This window comes from Pelodiscus sinensis, chromosome 19 (assembly GCF_049634645.1).
Source record: "Pelodiscus sinensis isolate JC-2024 chromosome 19, ASM4963464v1, whole genome shotgun sequence".
Lineage (NCBI taxonomy): Eukaryota > Metazoa > Chordata > Testudines > Trionychidae > Pelodiscus > Pelodiscus sinensis.
Window position 1 is genome coordinate 19,129,435 of NC_134729.1, and position 18,323 is coordinate 19,147,757.

At 50.9% G+C, this 18,323-nt stretch overlaps 1 long non-coding RNA gene across 4 annotated transcripts in view; it reads left to right on the forward strand.

Moving 5' to 3' along the window:
- The window catches only part of LOC102461580 (uncharacterized), a 128,202-nt gene that overhangs the window by 104,297 nt on the left and 5,582 nt on the right, over positions 1-18,323 (forward strand). For all 4 annotated transcript variants that reach the window (XR_012896696.1, XR_012896699.1, XR_012896697.1 and 1 more), the window contains exons 3-4: positions 927-1,234; positions 2,260-3,653. This is a non-coding gene — a long non-coding RNA (uncharacterized LOC102461580). The remainder of the gene's footprint in view (positions 1-926; positions 1,235-2,259; positions 3,654-18,323) is intronic.

The window sequence follows — 18,323 nt, forward strand, 5'->3', positions numbered from 1 at the left end:
GCGTATTTATACCTGCCTCTGGAAATTTCCACTACATGCATCTGACGAAGTGGGTCTTTGCCCATGAAAGCTTATGCTCCAATAGATCTGTTAATCTATAATGTGCTACAGGACTCCTTGTCGCTTTTATATATATATTTGTTAGTCTCTAAGGGTGTGTCTAAACAGCAGGGCTTAACTCAAAATAAGCTATGGAAATTGACCTACGTCAATTGCTTATCTTATTTCGAAATAGGGCGCATCTACGCAGGACTTATTTTGAAATAGAGCACTCTTCCTCCAACTTCCCTTACTCCACGCAAATGAGGGTTACAGGAGTAGGAGTAAGAAGTCCTCCAGCTTGACAGTAGTTTGACACTATTCCGAAATCGCTGCCTGCTGTTAGACGCGGACTAAGTTATTTCGAAATAACATTACTGGGTAGATGTATCCTTAGTCATCATTGTTTATTTGTCTTACTTTGGGTCCTATTTCGAAATAGTGTTGCAGTGTAGACGTACCCTAAGGTGCCACAGGACTCCTCATTGATTTTAAAGTTACAGCCTCCCACGACTCCCCCTCTGAGGCTTAGAGGATACAATCGTTCCAGCCCCTTGGCCCAGTTACAAACACTGCAGGGGTTTGGAAGTTTGGCTCTTGGTTTTTTCAAAGGTGGCAACCATTGAGGGAGCATGGAATTGTGTCAATTCCACTTCAATACATTGCCCAAAGTTAAAATTCGGGGCTAAGGCCGCCTCTCCCTCACATGGCTAACGTTTCCTTTTATTCAATCATGACACCAGGGAGAATTTCATCAGATCATTTGGCAGACTTTAAGTGGGACAACATTTTCAAAGACCTGTGTGAATTGGGGAGGCTTTGTCCTTTGTGCTTTTAAAAATCTCCCCCTAAAATCTCCCTCTCCGGTTTTTTTGTTTTTTTTTTAGTGTCAGTCTCTCTGGGCTCCTGAACATGAAGTGGCTGATCCAAAGCTCACTCAACGGGCGTCTGTCCATTGATTCTTCAGCTGGCTTGGGAGCAGATCTGAGATTCTCACATGTCTGAAAGAGAAGCGGGCCAGCAAGCCTGGCACGTCCCCATTCTCTTGTGCAGAACAATCCAAACTACTTCTCGTCAGCGTTTGGCTTTGGAGAAAAGCTTTTCTTGCCTTTATGGTTTAATTGATGGAGGAGTCAGGCAGGGAACAGAAATGCCCTGAAACGAAGCAGGCGACTCTTTCCCCAGAGCTGTTCTGGTGAGTATTATGTCACCATTCCAAAGTTGATTACAAGAGGCCTGTGGCATTTGGGAAAAGCAAGAAAAACGTCTGTCAGTCTGTCGGTCCGTCAGTCTGTCTGTCGGTCAGCTGGAGGGGCGGAGCCTGGCTCTGTGCGTGTGTGTGTGTCCGCACATTAAAAATCCTCTCTTTATGGCAGTGTTTCCCAATTGGTGCTCCGTGGAACCCTGGGGTTCCGCAAAGCGAAAGCAAGGGTCCCGCGAAGAGCCGGCACTCCCCCGCCTCTCTTTTAAAGAGACAGAGCCGTGGCAGAAATCATGGCAGCGGTGGGTTGTTTAATGGGTTTTTTTGCTTGATGAAACGCGGTGGGGGTCTTTTTTTTTTAAAGGCAACCCTAGTGGTTCCATGGCCAAATAAAATTGGGAAACACTGCTTTATGAAGAACACCTAGAGAGTTGTGAAGTCTGGAAGAGTCCAACAGAGACCCGTTAGTCACCCTCCCCATACTGGCGAGGACTGAAACTGGACTTAGCGACGCCCAAACGCCGCGGGTCAACTGGCTGAATGCAAGCCACTCTCCGAGCAATAAATTAATGAATTCTCCCAGTCTTGCGAAGGGGGTGGGCGAGTCTTTCTTTTATGCCGGGCCAGACAGCAGCAGGGGGAGCAGAGAAGTAGAAAGGGGAGTAGGGCTGAGAAAGTGACGGGGTACTCCATAAATATTATATTGGAACTCGTTTGCATTTGAGCCTGCGCTGGGTGACAGGCGGGCCAGACAATCCCTGCATTGAACTGTCAGGCGGCGGCTAGACAGCCCAGCTGGTGTGAATGGGCTGCGCAGCGGGTGAGAAAGGACCCATGGGTTCAAGGTCAGAGGTAGCCCCTCGTGTATTATTCAGCCAATCCCCTTCACTTTTGTCCATAAAACTAATAAAGTGAACTGGCTGTTACACGCTGAACATACCAACTGGCTGCCAGTGCCAAGCGGGGGGCTAGGGACTGGTGCTCACCCCCCTCTCTGACCCGCTGTAACGTTGTTTCAGGGCCCCTCATCCACTCAGCGTCTGACGAAGACGTCGATCCCACCGCACCCCCCAAGGCATGTGTCCATGTGGTGACGGCGCGTCAGGGAGCCCCCGACCCTGCACCCCCATCCGCAGCCAGATGTTTCTCCCCGCCAGCCAGCAGAGTAAAAAGGGTTTATTGCTTCTCTGAGATACAACACAGCAAAGGCTCGATGTTGACTTAGGAGCCAGGGCAGAGCCTTAGCCCTCTCAGGAGGAAGAGGGTCGCAGGCCCCTGATCCCCTCCTGTCTTGGACTTAGTCTGCTTCCGTCATGCTTCCCCCAGCTAAGACTGCTCCAACCCCCAGCAACTGGTCTCTCAACCCCCAGGCAACCACACCCCTTGCTTTGTTCAGAGTCCACCACCTAGCCCAGGTGTCAGGCGGCTGGGCCATGCCTACACACACACACACACACACACACACACACACACACACACACACACACAGCCTCTGCAGATCAGCATAGGGCAGTAGGGGTCACACACAACACACACACACACACACATAGCCTCTGCAGATCAGCATAGGGCAGTAGGGGTCACACACAACACACACACATAGCCTCTGCAGATCAGCATAGGGCAGTAGGGGTCACACACACACACACAGCCTCTGCAGATCAGCATAGGGCAGTAGGGGTCACACACAGCACAACACAGCAACCAGTGACTGCAAAACCAGAGTGGATCCAGTGAATGCCACAAGACAGCACCTCCACTACGTCACACCCGTGAACCCGCGTGAACGGTATGGTGGCTCGGAAAAAGAGCTCTCTCCTCCCGCAGGATCTTTGTTCGGAGGTTAACGAAAGATGTGAGAAGGCGGGAGACCAGAGGATGATCTGGGGGGCAATGGAAGGGGCCAAGAAGGGAGCACGGTTCTTGAGTTGGGATTTCCAAAGGCGTTCGTCACCCGGGCCCCCCTGATTCCTCAGAAGTCCTGTGAAATCCCAGCTGGAGGGTTGGACATGAGTGGACCAGTAGGGAGGATCGGGATGGTGCTAAGAAAAAAGAAGCTTAGGGCCCAGTTCTCTGCTGGTGCAACGTGGCACAAGTCCACATTACAGCAGGCGGAGGAATCTATCCTGGAGGCAATAGACCAAACTTCCTGCCGATGTGATAGATCTGGCTGGGGCGTCAGCCCCCCAGGGGAAGGGGAGAGGTCTCTATTCCCCTCTCCCTGCCCCGCTGTGAAAAGGATCTAGCTGGGGAATTGTTTCCCTGTGGCTTGGGCCCGGACCAGGCAGAACAAAAGCGAATGTAACCAAGGAACTGATCCTGCCCTGGACCTGGGAGATGGGCAGGATTGGTCTTGCCAGGAAGTCTCTATGAAAACCGCTCTGATTCTCTGCACATGATTCCAACCTCCCACGTGAGTTGGTTTTTTGCCTGTCTACATTTTCACGCTGTGCGTGGCATGGCTGGGGGTAGCATGCGCAATAGGTCAGCAACTCTACATGACTTCGGCCCAGCCCTGGACTCTCCTCTCAGGCACCTGTCGCCATCCCTTGCTGCTCCGTTGCTGTCATTCTACACATCTGAAATCTGCAATTTGACATGCAACATTTTTGCTCGGGGGGGGGGGCGTGGGGTGGGGAATAGGAACAGGTTTAGATTGTAGGGATCTTCGACTCCGGTCCTCTCCGCACGGTGGCGACTTTTTCCTTGGCCCTCCCGCCCAGCTCTGGTCTGCAGAGAGCGTGCCCTGCAGGGGCCTTCAGCTTCTGTGGGATGGTGTGTGTGTGTGTGTGTGTGTGTACGTACACTAGACACTTGCAGTATGATGCAACACGCCTACCGCTGGGAGGGGAAGTGCCCAGCCAAAAGCACCCGGCATCCCCACCGCTGCCCCGGAGCTCCCAGGTTGTAATCACAGCACCGGGAGAGAGTGTCTTTTGGAATATTTTATGGCATATTCGTCAGTCCCTAGCAACCCTTGTTTCCATGGCAAAGAACCTTTGCGCCAAGGCTGAGGTGTAAATGATCATTTCTGCTCATTTCATTCTAGGCATCCGTGCTCGGAATCCCGCCCTGGAACACCAGTGGGCACGCGTCGGGGGCTCTAAAATCCAGGCGGGCTTATGGAATTTCCCCTTGGTTGGGGTTTTAAAACACAGAACAGGGGGAATACCCCACGGCCACGTTTACACTAGAAGATTATTTCGAATGTAATCATTCGACTTAATTAATATTAAATTAATATTTAATTTAATCAGTTCGGCTTTGGGGCACCTGATTTTACAAAATCAAACTTTCGTGTCCTCCCTTCTGGAAAGAATCGGATGTGGTCCGAGGCAGGCTCCATTAATGTGGTTGTGCTCCCTCGGACTCAGAGCTCCAGAAAGCATGCCGGGGAGCTGTTGGGGACCTCCCCCAGGCCAATTAGTTCGAATTAGCAGCACTGGAGCATCCCCACTAACGTTAGTCCTGATTTCCAAGTTTGGGAATAGCGTTATTCCCCATGAAAAGCGGGAGTGCAGAGTTCAAATTCCGCAGTCCCTTATTCCAGAATCACAGGCTTGGTAGTGTGGATGTGCCACTTACAAATTCGACCTGGGGGTGGGTTATTTCTGACTAAGGTCCTAGTGTAGACCAGGCCCAAGAGTCCCAGCAGCACCAGGAGATAGAAGAAAGGGGAGATTCCCCTTAAAAAATCCCTAGATTCTCCTCCCCAGATCTTTAAGAAACCTGGCAAGCAGCAATGCAGGATTCAGCCCCAGCTCTCAAACAGAAAGGAACCGAGACTCAGGGCTCCCTGTGAGTTAGGTACATGGAGGAGCCCCAGTTAGCTATGGGGAAACTGAGGCACAGAGTGGCCAAAAGGACAGACTTCTGGTCAGTCCATCGGGGCTGCCAGAACATCGTAGATGGGAAAACATCCTTGTGGTGTCTTTGGTCCCACTCCCTGCAGGGTCTAGTTTGAGCCAGGGGACAGAGTCAAGATGGTCGTCATCCACATGTGAAGCTGAAAACTGCTACCACGTGTGGAAGAAACTCTGGTCTAGTGGCACAGAGCAAAGGGCTGGTCATCGGGGCTCCCAAATTCTATTCACAGCCCTCTGGCCATAGAGTCGTTAAATTAACTCTTTCTTTCTCGGTTCATCCATCTGTACAATGGGCATAATGCTGTTCCTGTTGTCAAGGCTGTTCCCCACTCTGGCACGATGAATGCAGAAGTGGGGACCCACAAAAGCACCCCAAAACCTGATGTCTACAGGCTTTGGTACAAAAATGTCCCCCAAAATCCTAATACCTGGACTCTGGGAAATAAAAACCGCTTCCACCACCCAAGTATTACAAGAAAAACCAGGGAAGAGGTCACTTGGGTAACCTCCGCCCTAAAAACCTCAGGGGTACCTCCAGCTCTTTTCCCCAAAGAGCTTGAAAAAGAAAAGAGAAAATACAAGCTGCAGTCTGTGGCCGCTGTCCCCGAGTCAGAGGCATGCAGATATCCACAGCAGATTTACCAGGACACAGAAATGAACCAGTACCAGGTTATTTAAAAAAAGAAAGAACTTTTATTATCAAAACAAAACTCCAGTTACAAGCATAGTTGGAATGGCTAGATGGTAAGAGCCATCAATTAATATACTCATGGGGGATCCCCCCATGGGGCAAAACTTAGTTACAAAAGAGAGGGGAAACTATTTCTAACAGCACAGACCTCTGATCCAAATTCCCAAACCAGAAAACAATAAAACCGGATGGATTTATCTAGACTTTACCCCACTTACACATTATGAAGAGTCTTTTTCTTGGAGAGAGACAGGAGAAGTCATTCTTCCGCTCTACTCTGCGCTGGTTAGACCTCAATTGGAGTATTGTGTCCAGTTCTGGGCACCACATTTCAAGAAAGTTGTGGAGAAATTGGAGAGGGTCCAGAGAAGACCAACAAGAATGATTAAAGGTCTAGAGAACAGGACCTATGAAGGAAGGCTGAAAGAATTGGGTTTGTTTAGTTTAGAAAAGAGAAGATTGAGGGGGGACATGATAGCGGTTGTCAGGTATCTAAAAGGGTGTCATAAGGAAGAGGGAGAAAACTTATTCATCTTGGCTTCTGAGGATAGAACAAGAAACAATGGGCTTAAGCTGCAGCAAGGGAAGTTTAGGTTGGACATTAGGAAAAAGTTCCTAACTGTCAGGGTGGTGAAACACTGGAATAAATTGCCCAGGGAGGTTGTGGAATCTCCATCTGTGGAGATATTTAAGGGTAGGTTCGATAAATGTCTATCAGGGATGGTCTGGACCAGTGGTTCCCAAACTTTTCAGCATCATGCCCCCTTTTTGATTTTTGAGAAATCCTCACCCCCACCTCATCCCCCATAGCAGCAAAACGTGTTGAGCCCAAAAAATGAATTGACTGGGGCTGAAAAACAAAAACAGCAGCAAAACTTAGGGGAGGGGGATTAAGGAGGGGGATCTGGGTCACCTCGCGCCCTCCCTGGAATTTCGGCACGCCCCCAGTTTGGGAACCCATGGTCTAGACAGTACTTGGTCCTGCCATGAGGGCAGGGGACTGGACTCGACTTCTCGAGGTCCCTTCCAGTCCTAGTATTCTATGATTCTTCTGTCTCCCTCAGTATCTAGAGAGCAAAACTGGCTCAGAGACAAAGGAGGGAAAACCCAAAAATTCCTTTGTCTCCCTTTGAAATTCCTCCCTGCATTTCTGTTGGCTGACTGCTACCTGGCTAGGTAGAGGGGACATAGTTAACCCCTTAGTCCCCAGGCTGTTGGCTAACCCTCATGGCCATGACAACCGTGAAACGTGCTTTTAAAACATTTGGAGCTCTTCGGATAAAAGGCAAAGTGGGGTAAGGCATTCTTCCCTCCATTAGCAGGTGGCTGGGTTTCATTTATTAACTATAAGTCAGTTTGTGTAGATTAGGACTATTCCCAACCATTGGTTTTAGGAGGATTGTGTGTGTCGGCCACGTGATGTGCCGTGCGGTAGCCTGGCTTAGGAACGCCGAAGGATGCTCCATATTAGTATAAAGTGATTTCAGGGCACTCTGCTGGTGACACGTCTTGGTTAGTTTATTACAAGAAAACAGGCTCATTTGCATGGAGGGAGGCGTATCCCAAACAGGGAAACTGGGGGAGTTCATCGGCCTTCCCAGTGCAGCGAACCATGTAGTGCCCGGCTTGTCTACCTTACATAAAGAGGAGAGTTTGGGACTGACATACATATTCATTATTCGCTAGCTTCAGGGGGTAGCCGAGTTAGTCTGTTACAGAAAAAAAAAAAAAAGGTCTAGTAGCACTTTATAGACTAACAAAACATGTAGATGGGATCATGGGCTTTCGTGGGCACAGCCCATTTCTTCAGATGACCAGAGTTATGAGTTTAGGATGTGTACACCCAAAATAAATAGGAGAGGGCAAGAGGAGTGGGGAGGGAAGAAAAAGAAAGGGGGTGGGAGACAGCATCAGTAAGTATCTGAAGACTGGATAGTTAAACTGAAGCAGATAAGAATCAAAGTCAATATGTTTATTATTATTCATTATTGTTGTTAATAATAATACTTACTCATTAATTAATCTATTCATTGTATTATTTTAACCGTAACGGTGGACATGATTTTTGTTCATGTCTCTTCATTTCGACTTTCCGCATCCCCAGTGGTACTGGGAACCCCAGGGTGGCGTCTCAGCTGCTGTAAATCGATCTGGTGCCGTCAAAGTCAGTAAGCGACACTGATTTCCCCAGCAGCACTGGGACAGGCTCCATTCAGGAAAGCACTTAAGCGAGCGCTTTAATTTTAAGCTGGCACTTAAGTCAAAAGGACATAAACACGTGTTGAAGCATTTCCCTGAGTTGGAGTCGTAATGCAACAGACCTGGGAACTGAACCCGCCTGGAGAATGACAAGGAGCCAAATTGCAACAGACAAGCTGCTGTCCAAATTGAGTGAATCCTTTTGTTTCAGTGTTCCCGAGTGCTGGAAATTCCAGGGCCAGATCCCCACCTGGTGGGACTCAGCCAAACTCGATGAAATGGACAATACCTGATTCCCTACCCACGTCCTACCACACCTACACGGAGACCAAGCTCTATCCTACTTCCACTGAACTCAGCGGCCAGGCTTACGTTGATTTCAGTGGCACAGGATGTGGTCTATGATCTCCCAAAGGAGGATGTTTAGCCTGTCAGTTTACAGCCCATCACTCATCTTGATAACTAGCCACCCATATCTCAACTATCTAACCAGCATTTCACTTGGCCACGGTCCCACTAGCCCCTTAATCCCCTTGATTTCAGTGGGAATATGCACAGGAAGAGTAAGGACAAGCCGCATGATTAAAGGATCAGACCAAGACACTCTTAGGCTGTGTCCAGACTCAGGGGGGTTTTCGAAAAAAGTAGCCTTTTTTTTGAAAAAAATTCACCTGTGTCTAGATTACAGCCGCGTTCTTTCGAAATTAAATCGAAAGAAGGCGGCTTTTCTTTCGACGGCGGTAAACCTCATTTCACGAGGAAGAACGCCTTTTTTCGAAAGTGCTCTTTCGAAAAAAGGCGTTCTTGAATGCCAACAGGGCTTTTTAGAAAGAGAGCATCCAGACTCACTCACTGCTTTCTTTCGAAAAAGCGGCTTGCTTTTTCGAAAGTTCTGCTTGCAGTCTAGACGCTCTTTTTCGAAAGAGGCTTTTTCGAAAGTATCTTTCGAAAAAGCCTCTTTCGAAAGAGGCTTGCAGTCTAGACATAGCCTTAGATTCCTGGGCCAGAGAATTTCCCCAGGTATTTTAGAAAATAGCATCCAGTCTTGATCTACAAATTGTCAGTGATGGAGTATAGGCTGAATCTCTCTAATCCGGCACTCTCTGGTCCGGCAAGATACGTGGGCTGGCATGATATTAGTTAGCCGGATGTTCACTTAACATGGGTGTAGCCAAGTTTCCCATGGACCTGTAGGCTACGTCTACACTGGCATGATTTTCCGGAAATGCTTAAAACAGGACAGTTTTCTGTTATAAGTATTTCCAGAAAAAGCGCGTCTACATTGGCAGGATGCTTTTCCAGAAAAGCACTTTTTCTGGAAAAGCGTCCGTGCCCATGTAGACACACTTTTCCGCAAAAAAGCCCCGATCGTCATTTTCGCGATCGGGGCTTTTTTGCGGAAACCACGTCTGTGCTGTCTACACTGGCCCCTTTCTGGAACAGTTTTCTGGAAAAAGGACTTTTGCCCGAACAGGGTAATAGGGTAATCCGCTGTAATAGGCTCTGTACAAACATATAGAAGGGTGGCCAGAAGTTTTAGTACAAAAACATGTCTCATTTTTGATTGTTCACAGTCCTACAAACTGGTGTCTTTCCCACACTCTTGTCTTTATTGGAACTGGTCAGTATTTTTTTAGATGCGCTGCTTGATAGCAGCCTTCAGCTTTGAGAGCAGCCTTCAATTTCCTGAAGGGAGGTTCCAAAGAGGATGGAGAGAGGCTGTTCTCAGTAGTGACGGATGGCAGAACAAGGAGCAGTGGTCTCAAGTTGCAGTGGGAGAGGTCCAGGTTGGATATTAGAAAAAACTATTTCCCTAGGCGGGTGGGGAAGCACTGGAATGGGTTCCCTAGGGAGGGGGTGGAATCTCCATCCCTAGAGGTGTTTAAGTCTTGGCTTGACAAAGCCCTGGCTGGGATGATTGAGCTGGGATTGGACCTGCTTTGGGCAGGGAGCTGGACTCGATGACTCCTGAGGTCTCTTCCAGCTCTGTGATTCTATGACTCTATTATTCTAAGGTCCAGAGAAGAGCAACAAGCATAATAAAGGTCTAGAGAACATGACCTATGAGGGAAGACTGAGAGAACTGGGCTTGTTTAGTTTGGAAAGGAGAAGACCGAGAGCAGATATGAGAGCGGTTTTCAGGTATCTAAAAGCGTGTCACGAGGAGGAGGGAGAAAAATTGTTCTCCGTGGCCTCTGAGGATAGAACAAGAAGCAATGGGCTTAAATTGCAGCAAGGGAGGTTTAGGACTCAATGACTCCTGAGGTCTCTTCCAGCCTTAGGATTCTAGGATTCCGTCAGAAAATGTGGTTTCATCAAAATTGAAACTCTGTGAAGGAGAATGTCAGTGTAGCCACCAATTTAAAATGGTTCAGCTGGGGAAAATCCAAATTATTATTTTTTCTTTCATGTAGCCATTTGGAAGTGAATCCACACTTTTTTCATCTGGGGAATATTGCTTCTCAATTAAAACTGCCGCCTTGAAATAGCAAAGAGTTTCCTTTTGATACAAAGTATCCAAAAAAAGAAGAAACCCCCACATTTGTTCTGGGTGATTTCCGGTTCAAACGCTTGGAGGATTTTTTTATATTTTGCTTCAGAACAGAGAACTATTGCTGACATGGTGACGTTTCCTACCATACAAAATTCCAAAAAGGGTGTTACAAGGAGGAGAGAGAAAAATTGTTCGGCTTGGCCTCTGAGGATAGGACAAGAAGCAAAGGACTTAAATTGCAGCAAAGGAGATTCAGATTGGACATTAGGAAAAACTTCCTAACTGTCAGGGTGGTGAAACACGGGAATAAATTGCCCAGGGAGGTTGTGGAATCTCCATCACTGGAGAGATTTAAGAGTGGGTTAGATAGACATTTATCAGGAATGATCTAGATGGTGCTTGGTCCTGGTGTGAAGAGAGGAGACTGGACTTGATGGCCTCTTGAGGTCCCTTTTAGTTCTAGGATACTAGGATTCGATGCTTTGCCAACCAGCGCTTGTATTTATTATAAAACTGTTTTGCGTTTCCATTGTGGGTCCCCAGCTGTGGATGACAAAACCCAACCGCAGCAAGGCCTCTGGTGGGACCCTGCCTTGAAGAACGGCGTTCGGGGTACTCCTCCAGCGCTCGGTTCTCAAACACACCTTAGCCACACATAAATTGCAGCTCGAAGGAGACAGAAAGAAACCGCTGTCCCCTTCCTCCTATTCAAGACCAGGCAGAATTCAATCTCATTCCAGTTTGATTCTCTCCCCCCCCAACCTCGCCCGCCCGCCCCAAACTCTTGTATTTGGTTTAAAGTGTGGGGGAGGGAATGGCTTTTTCTTTCCGTTCATAATCAAAATATTTGCCATCCGGAGGAATTTGCCTTCGCAGCTCATAGAAAAGGACCCTAAAGCAGCTCTAAAAGGAGCCTTGTCCTTCACCGAGGAGTTGAATAGACGTCTCTGGTCACAGGTTTCATAATAAAGCACTGGCGGTACTGAACTGAAGGGTCGTTATTGCAGCATCTCGCTTTTCTTCTGAGAGCAAGAATGCGAAATAAATCTTCTCTCCCCCCGTCATAGGGAAACCGCTATTGTTGGGGGCCCAAGTTTGCTGGAATTATGCGGCTGTTTACGCAAAGCCTATTGGCTCCCAGCTCTCGGGGGCAGCCGGTCAGGGTCAGGGCTGCAAAGGAATCTTTATTTCCCCTATTTAATCTCACGGAGCGGGGAGGCAGAAACCTTCCTCCCGGCACAGCGGATGTTGAATGCGCGCTACTGAAAGGCCAGACCCAGTCCCACGCCTGGGGAGCTGGAGCTAAACACCTTTCCCCTGGCAAAGAGGCGTCCCTTTTGAGCAGGGAGAATAACGCCCCCCTGAAACAGCGTCCCCGGGGGCGGAGGGGGGTGGATTCTCCATCACGCACCACTCTACAGTCAAGGGTGGGACTTCTTCAAGGGGAGTTCTCTGTCTGGGGTTACACAGGGAGAGGAGGGGGCAGATTGGATGATCACGGTGGTCCTTTCTGGCCTTGGAATCTGTTCCTCCAGCCGTTTTGACTCTGAAGGACCCGTTCTACCAAGGGTGGAGAAGCTAAGGCCCAGGGGCCAGATGAGGCCCCAGGCTTGCCTGGATCTGGCCCCCAAGGCTCCGGGCTTCCCCAGCCAGCATTGGGGGGCATGCACTCGTGCTTCAAACACCCCCACAGGAGCGGCCCGAGGCAGGCTGCGGCAGCTGGCGCCCCAGGCGGAACACACAATCGGCACCCCTGCCTGCACGGCTGTCAATGGAGTGATGTCATCATCGGGTGCCCTGTGACATCATCATCGGGTGCCCCGTGACATCATCATCGGGCACCCCGTTAAAGGCGGCGTCCTAGGCGACGGCCGAGTCAGCCTATAGTCACGGGCCCCCCCTGCGCCCCCAATACCATTGCCATCCTCCCTCAGGGCTGGAGTGCACAAAATCTACTAGCCTGGGCCCCTTAGACTGGTGTGTGAGGGGAATGTGCGGAGGGTCTTTCTTCTTCTCACTTTGTGAGGATTTGGTGTGGGCTTTTTTCTTGCTTCTCACTTGTGTGCAGCCCCCGACTGATTTTTCTGTGGGTCAGTGACCCCTGCCCCAAAAAAGGTTCCCCCCCCCTTCCTTTACACACACACACACACACACACACACACACACATTTCAAGCTAGAAATCTTGGGAGGGGACAGTTTCAATTTTTCACTAAATCTTATTTTTGAAAAAGCCGTTTGCGTCGGTGTTTTGGGAGCATCGCAGGGTTGGTACCCAGAATCTGCAGCAGATCGGACAATGCCTTCGTTTTTAATTTAGAAGATGAACCTGTATTTTTATTTCACCAGCTTTGTTTTTGTTTTTAAACACGCGCACACACGCCAATAAGCATGCTCTGCGACTTTAAGGTTACCCAATTTCTTGTGCATCGGCGGCTGGTATGGGAGGAGGGGGAGGCGTTGCCTTCCCAACCCGCCAGCCTGGCCCTGCCCACACTCTGCCCCCCCAGAACACCTACTGTAGGTTACTGGGAGCTGAGTTTTGCTGTCCCCAGCGCCCGCCCTCCCGGTGCTCCAGGGCCATGCCATTCTACCTCCTTATGGCTCCAGTGGAGGGATCTGGGCAGAAGAGGCGGGGCCCGGGCAGAAGGGGCGGGGCCCGGGCTGAAGGGGCGGAGCTCAGGCAAAAGAGGCAGGGAGTGGGGCAAGACTGGGGGCTTGCCTCCTCAGCCCTACCTTCACCCACTGCCCATGTTCTTGTGTATCCTCCTCGCCCTGCCTCCTCCGCTTAGCTATTGGGCTAGTGTGTATTTAGGTGGCATGGTAACCACAGCCGAAATCCAAACAGACAGTCCCTGCCTCCACAAGCTCACAGCCTGACAAGACAGGCACAGTATGGGGGAGACGCAGAGACACCTGTCATTGTGGGCCAGGTCCCCACCACAGACAGCAGCAATGTTGCGAATAGGCCTAAGCCAGCAGCTTTTCTACTGCACCATGCGGCTTCTGGCAGTCACTGCCTCTCCCGTCATCCCGGCCCTGTCTGCCCTGGGGATCTGCCCCCATTCCAGCCCTGGGCAGCCAGTCCCTAGTGCAAACCTCTAGTGTAGACACCCAACGGTGTGATTTGCACCCTGCACCTGGACTGGTGCAAATCACAGTTTACACGGAGGCACGGGAGGGAACATGACACCATGACTTTAAAATGTTGCTCCACAAGACTGACCCCATCTCCCAGCCTCTGGTGAGGGGAAGGAAGTGCCCAATGTGAAGGAGCTTAGTCTGGGCTCAGGAGATAGCTCCAGTCCCCAGCCCTGCCTCTACTTCCCTGTGGGATCTTGAGCCAGTCAGGCCGTCCATCTAGGCCCCAAGTCAGATGCATCAAGACCAGGCCTGCCCCATCGCATAAGGGTCTGTCAACACGGCTCTTCCCCCATGGATGCCGTGTCTCACGAGACTGGACAGAGAGGGAGCAAGAAGGGACCTGGGCTGGCGGGGCAGCGGCTCTCTTCAATCTGATTTGATGAGCTTTTGCTTTTCCATTTTCACTGGCTCAGAGAGTCCCTGGCATCTTTCCCAAGCGGGGAGAGCAAAGAGTTAATTTTGTGCACTTCCTCCCCCCACTGGACACTTGCACAAATCGGCTCGGTGCCTGGGCACAGCTTGACACTGATTGTTCTCGTCAGGGTGGAACCGGCTTGACTGCTCCTTTGCAGACTCACCTGCTCCCTGCGGGCAGGCGGCCTGGGCTTACTCGCTCGTATGCCCTGAGCTACTTTGTCACTTCCCAGCAGGGCTCGGACGGGGCCAGTTCTGCTGTCACCTGCTCACGACGGCTCTATTGCGCCTGTCTCACACACACACACACACACACACACCCCGCGGCAGGCTCGGGCAGCAGGAGCCAACGCTGCGTGCAACCTGCTCACGCCGGCTCTATTGCGCCGGTCTCTCACACATACAGACACACACACACACGCATGTGCATGCCCCACGGCAGGCTCGGCCCGCAGGAGCCAACGCTGTGTGCAAGGGGGCTTGAGCGAGGAGAGCAAAGAGAGGCATGCACCCCTGTGTGCCCACAGCCAAAGGAAAGCAGCCTCCAGTCCTGGGCGAATGAGCTCATTGTGGGGTCAGAGACTGGCTGTGAGAGGAAGCTGCAGGATGGGGCTGGGTGCATCCGCCTGACCCTTTGGAGCCTGGAAATAAACTCCTAAATCTGCTCCCCCTCCCCGCCCCTCCTCGAACGAGAGCAGGGAAAAAAACGGGACAATGACATTTTGCCAGCAGGGGCTGACCTGGAACTCAGGAGGTCACTCGGTATGTCTACACAGCAACATTATTTGGAAATAACTAGCGTTTCAAAACAACTCAGTCCATGTCTCCATAGCAGGCAGCTGTTTCAAAATAATGTCAAAATACTGTCAAGCAGGAGGACTTCTTACTCTGGCCCCTGGGACCCTCATTGCGCGAGGAGGCAGGGAAGTCGGAGGAAGAGGGCTCTGTTTCGAAACCAGGGCTGTGTAGACGTTCCTGATTTTGAAATAAGCAAGGCAATTGCCGTAGCTCAATTTGCATCACTTATTTCGAGTGAGGCCCTGCTGTGTAGACGCACCCGAAAGGCAAGAATTTTAAAAGCTCCTTGCTCAGTTCAGAGGTGAAGTGACTGCCCCAAGGTGACCGAAAGAACCAGTGGCAGAGAGGTGATTTAGAACTCAGGCTCCCTGATGCTCTGCCTCTCCACTTGCTCCAGATCTTATCGTCTCACTTCTCCAGCCCCCTGGCTGACAGCTAGACAGTACTTCCATCAATAAGCTAGTGTCTTCTGTAACCCAAGTCATTGCTGGTTTGAGGATCCCCAGGCAGAATAACAGCAGGGATCGCTCTGTGCCGTGGGCCCTGGAGGATTTTAACATGAGTCCTTCTCCCTTTGGCTTGTTCTTCATCCCACTCAGCTGTCTCCATGGTCTCCTGATTGAGTCTTTGAGGCCAGATGTACCTGTCAATTGTAGGACCCATGTTAATTAGGCTAATTAAGTAGGCTAGAGGAATCGCATCCATCGCTTTTGATGTGGAAATGCAGCTGTTAATGGCAGGAGAAATTGGTTTCCTGAAATCCCTTGGTGGAAGAATGGCAACTTTTCAACTTTGGGGGAACACCAAAGCCAGTTTAAAGAGCCCCATGCCTTCCCTCCCTGCCCCCATCAAAGTGGCCATCCTCACTTATCCCCTGCTGCTGTTTTATCCACCGAAGGCACTTGGCTGTCAGCACAAGGTGGATCTTTCTGTCTCCGGGCCCCATTGTTTCTCTTCTGAGCGCCTCACAGTCCGTGAGGTTTTTATCCTCCCCGCCCCACTGCAGAGGAAGGGAAGCCCCAAACTTCCAAAGCAGGTTGGCTGCTTCCATGTTTGCAAACCCAATAATAAGAGAAACACCCAAGGCTTAGGTCAGTGGCGGGCAGCCTGTCACCCACAGGCCCTGTATGGCCCATCCGGGTTCTGGGTGCTGCCCATGTGACATTTTATTTACTGTTGCCCGGGGAAGGGTTGTTTTTTCCCTACCGGTGTTACTAAAGTGACATGCGTGTAAAGCCACAGCATGTGGAGGGAGGGGCAGGCTGAATGCATGATGCATTGACTGAGAGCGGGGCACGCCCTCTGCACCCCATCAAAATGCTTCAATTGGCACCACCCACAAACTGGCTTATGTGGTACTTTTCAGCAGTTGAGCGCAACATGCTTCGCAAAGTTTAAGAGAGGGGGGGAAACTGAGGCACGAAGCTGTCATGTGACTTGCTCATGGTCACCCAGCACTCGAAACCAGGTCTCCTGAGTGCCACGCTCTATCCTCTAGAGTCCATACTGCCTCCCCCTACTCGTTTTCGAATGGTGCGTGCCCAGCACTTTGAGACCAGCTGGGTCAGCAGCTCGAAATCTTTTTTTGAGCACGTGGGCCAAACAGTGTTTCTGTTTAAAGAACGTGCCCATGGGCAGGATAGCTGGGTTCTGCCTTCATCTCATTGTATGTTTCAATGGGCGATTCACTCCCTTCCAGTGCCTCAGTTTCCCCACCTGTAAAATGCAGATAATAAATCTGACCTGCTTGTGAGACTCAATCCCTCCATGTCCATGACGTCTTTTGCATCATCCTGGCAGAGGAAAGCTAAAGCTGTCCTTTTGGGAGGTTTCATTTCAAAGGGTTTTGCACCAGGCAAACTTGCCGTAGGAGGGAGCCTACAGCCGGGACGTGAAGGGTTAAATTCCCCATTTCCTCCTGGCCCAGGGCTAGCAAACAAGAGATGAAGGACCCTCAATTACCCCCTCCCCACAACCAGATGTGTATAAAGGGGGCCTGGAATCCTTCTCCTTTGCAAGAGGTTCCAGATACAAATTAACTTTTATCATCGGGGTGGGGGAGGTTTCTGATGCGCCCAAGTCAGGAGCCTTGGTTGGGGAAGTGTCATGTAATGAAAAGGCGGCTGCTTATTATCGTCATTATTCATTGCTAACGAGCCTGGGGCGCTCAGAGCCAAATCCTCAGTCGAGGCTACTAGGGAGGGAAGAAACACCGCGCCCAATCCACTCCAGACCCAGTTTGTCCACACGCCTTCCATCTTGATCATGGGACAACCCAGGGCCCTGGAGTCCTACCCCACCCCGACCTTCGGGGAGCTGGGAATCTAGAACCGGGTTCAGACACATGCGGTTTGGGCATGTCTCCACCGGGAGAGACTGCTCTGAGCGGCCCTTAGCGCTGGGTCTTGTTGGCACGTCTGAGGCCGTCCCTGCCTGCGAGGACGGAACGCCCAGCACAGCTGTTCCCTTGGGAGCCGGAGATTCATAACGGGGGGGAGGATGGAAGCCAGGGGGGCCCAGTCTGCCCATGTCCCTCCTGCCTCCCTCGGGCAAAGCACCAGACCCTGCCCCAGTGCCCACCCTCCTGCAAGGAGTCCAGGCCTCCCCGCTGATCTCTGCCCCCTGCCCCCATTCTCTTGTCCTCACCCTGGCACGCCGAAACCCTCTGCCTTGACAGCAGACTCCGATTCACACCGCCGAGAGGGATGGGCAGAGCAAGGAGAAATTAATCCGTATGGAAATTTATGTAAATCAGCTCCTGACTGGCCTCACCAGCTGTTTGCCCGACACAGCTTTTCCCTGCATGGGGGGAGGGACAAATGGAGGGGGAGCTGCCGCAGGGAGGAAGAAAGGGAGCGGGGAGGAGCAGAGGGGAAAAAGGAGACATAAGGGCATGGAAGAGGCAGAGCGTTAATCCCAGAATCCCGAATCCCTCCCTCCCCACAGCCACTCCTGGGGAGCGAATGCCCCCTGGGGCTTTCTTTGCCAATCCCACATGTGCTGAGCCGCGTGAGTGGGAATGTCGTACGCGATGGGGAAAGGACGCGGGCGCGCCCTGGCGCACCAATCCGGCAAGAGCTGGCTGAGCTGCGGCAAAAGCCAGCAGGGAGCTATTTAAAGAGCTGGCAAGGACCTGGGTTGTGATAGGGCCAGGCCTGTAAGAAATTTAAATTCCTTTCCCCCCTGGTTGTACTAGGATCTGTGGGAAAGCCAACTTCAGCCAGCACCCTCCTCCGGCACCTGTCTGCAGTCAGATACTCACCAGGCCTCAGCGTTCCTAGCCATCAAATTGCCACTGGGTATCCAAGTGTAGAGCAGCTCCTGACAGCGTCTAGAGCTTTAGCTGCCATGCTAATTACACGTGAATGTTAACGAATCATCGTCAGCGCTGGCTGGGCATTTTTGTGCGATTTGACAGGAGCTGGGGGGAAGATCCAGTTAGCAAAATTAAACTTTCTCATGGGAACAGGCCAGTTCTG